This window comes from Saccopteryx bilineata, chromosome 1 (genome assembly GCF_036850765.1).
Source record: "Saccopteryx bilineata isolate mSacBil1 chromosome 1, mSacBil1_pri_phased_curated, whole genome shotgun sequence".
Taxonomy (NCBI): domain Eukaryota; kingdom Metazoa; phylum Chordata; class Mammalia; order Chiroptera; family Emballonuridae; genus Saccopteryx; species Saccopteryx bilineata.
This window is the reverse complement of record NC_089490.1, coordinates 252,995,617-252,998,133: the sequence shown is the minus strand read 5'-3', so window position 1 is coordinate 252,998,133 and position 2,517 is coordinate 252,995,617. Positions and strand designations below refer to the sequence as shown.

The 2,517-nt window shown below is 55.5% G+C and overlaps 1 long non-coding RNA gene across 1 annotated transcript; it reads right to left on the bottom strand.

Annotated features, from left to right (window-relative positions):
* Positions 1-212: 212 nt before the first annotated feature.
* Positions 213-2,225, bottom strand: LOC136320362 (uncharacterized). Its single transcript, XR_010728323.1, has 2 exons — positions 1,608-2,225; positions 213-701 (listed from the first exon to the last, which is right to left on the bottom strand). It is a non-coding gene; the product is annotated as an uncharacterized lncRNA (long non-coding RNA).
* Positions 2,226-2,517: the final 292 nt, after the last annotated feature.

Genomic DNA, 2,517 nt, shown 5'->3' with positions numbered 1-2,517 from the left:
GGTCATATGTCCAGGAAGAGGGGGAGGCTGGCCTTTGGGAGACAACTGGAGGCCTTCTCCACAGGAGTATGCTCCCCTGATAACATAGCAGATGCAGCAGAGCGCCGCGCTGGAGGTTACATTGACACTTTCTGTTCTGAACTACATACAAGAAGAGAGACTCAGAGGACTTTCAGGCAGCATGAGAGTGACTCAGAGTCAATAACCACAAGGACTTGTAGATGGATTTATTGTACTTGTAAGCCCAAACCCCCTTGAATGTGATCACATTCTAGTGTCCAAAAGGAATGGAAGAACAGCCTTTCAGAGTGTAGGAATCCCATGCTGGTCCTGGGACCTATCGCACCCCAGCGACAGCCGACAGCGGGTCAATGGGCCTCCCCCCTGCCCAAGCCTCCCCAAGAAGAGGCCATCACAGTCTCTTGCCCTAGCAAGCATTTAGGACGAAGCATTAGTGTTTCAGGTCAAAACAGAGGAGGGACCGGGGCTCTGGAAGGCGAGGGGGCAGGGAGCTGTTCACAGTGAGGTCTGGAGTTGGGGTCCTTGGGAGTTAGCATCTCTCCCAGGCCGCTGCTCCAAAGGCTGCAGAGTCCGCCACCGGCAGGGCGACAGGGAACCAAGGTTGGGTGCCAGGTTACAGCTTCAGGGCTTGATGAACGGAGCCTGTGAGACGCGTCCTGGGAAGCTTGCCCTTGGGCTTTCTAGAAAGCAAACAAACATTTTTATGAAATCTGCACAAAACAGGAGTGGAGACTGAAATGACTGGAAACGTGCCAATGGGGACATATGTGGGAGGCTTGTAAGAGCAGCAGTCAGGAGAGGAGGAGGAGCCGCAGTGGCCCTGCGTGCAGAGGGAGGAAACAGCGCCCGGCAGTGACCAGATAACACGGCGGCCGGAGGGGACACAGGAAGGACAGTACAGAAGAAAACTCAACAAGAAAAGTGCCGCTGGGGAAGGTCGGCGGTCATCTTAAAGAAGGAGGTCAAGAGATCAAGGACGGTGACAATACCATCCTTGTTGTTCTTCTGGGTAGGGTCTGATCTGGGGGATGCGCTTAGGGGCCTGGTGGAAAGGTGAAAACACATCACTCAGGTCTAGTCTCTCACCTTATTTCAGGACAGGACGGAGGAGGCTGTGAGGCCACCATGGGTCAGCTTGAAGGATGCCTTTACTCCCCTGTTCGTCAGCCAGCAACCCAAAGCGTTTCCACTGAGTGCTGGCTGTCGGGGCTGCTGTGGCAGCTGAACCAAGACGCAGGGGTGAGCCTGACAGCCAGATGTCCTCGGACACCTCCGGGCTCCACACCAGCCCCCCAGCAGGGCTCCCTCCTGCCTCCCCTTCCTTTGGGTTGAGAGACTTCCTGGCACTTTCATGCCCTCTGTCCCTCCGCTTTGCCCCGAGCCAGGTGGTACTGTATCACCTGGAGTACATCTGCATTGTAACGGTGAAGTGATCATGACCTAGGACCATGAACTTGACAGGGAAGCGCAGTCAGTCCTGTGACCTCGGAGCTGACGGGACTATGAACACAGAAGGGAGGCAGGCTCGCTGGGCCAATGGCTCAGCGTTGTTCTGACAAAGAGAAAATTAAAATGAAGATGCTCACCAGGCCCATTGTATTTTCACTTCTTTGAGTGACAGTGTACACACAGAACCCCAGGTTGGGTTGTCTTTGCTCATCTTCCAGTTCGTGTTTATGTGTCCAGCTCCAGCCCAGCCTTGGAAACACAGCAGCCAACCGCACAGTCTCTTAGGACAGAGAAACTGATCTGCTTCTTGGAGGTGAATCTTGTGGTCCTGGGAAGACGTTGTACCTTCGTGGTCTCAGTGCCCCATCTCTACACTGGGACTGAGACCAGAGGGAGCTTTCTTCCAGCTCACTTACCGAGGACAGACCCTGATGGAAACAGAGGTCCTGGTGCCCCTGCCCTCCACAGTCTCCTCCAGACATGACCCCTAAGGATCAAAGGGAGAGGCAGTGGTGTCCCAGCAGGAGACGCACACTCGGCCCCCAACCCTCTGGGCCACCTCTCAGGCACGGGTGCTTTGTGCTGACTCTCACGTGGCTGGCTAACAGAACAGTGTCTGCATTCCGCTGTGCTCTGTGTGCTTCGGGCTGGCACCCAAGTAACAGAGCAGTTCTGAGGTGGAATGAAAAGGAGGGGCAGTGTTTGGTGCCAACCGTGGGAGGGAGGAGCTCCTGGGGCTGGCAAGGGCCCAGCTTGCCACAAAGCTGCCCCTGCCTCCCGCCCCTACAGCTGGCAGCCTGGCCAACCACCTCATCCCGTGTCCCACGGTGGACAGCTGGCACCGGGAGGGCCCTGTCCCCTTGGCGGTGCAGAACTTAGTTGTGCCTGTGGAAAGCGTCTTTGGTCCTTGTGCACGTCAGCAAGGAGAAGGCAAGACTCCCAAATCCAGGATCCTGAACGTTTTCGGTGCCCTTTGGCTGGCCGGTGAAGCCCGTGGACACCATCTTAAATGACTGTTCTAACATGCAAAAAAAATTAAAATACATA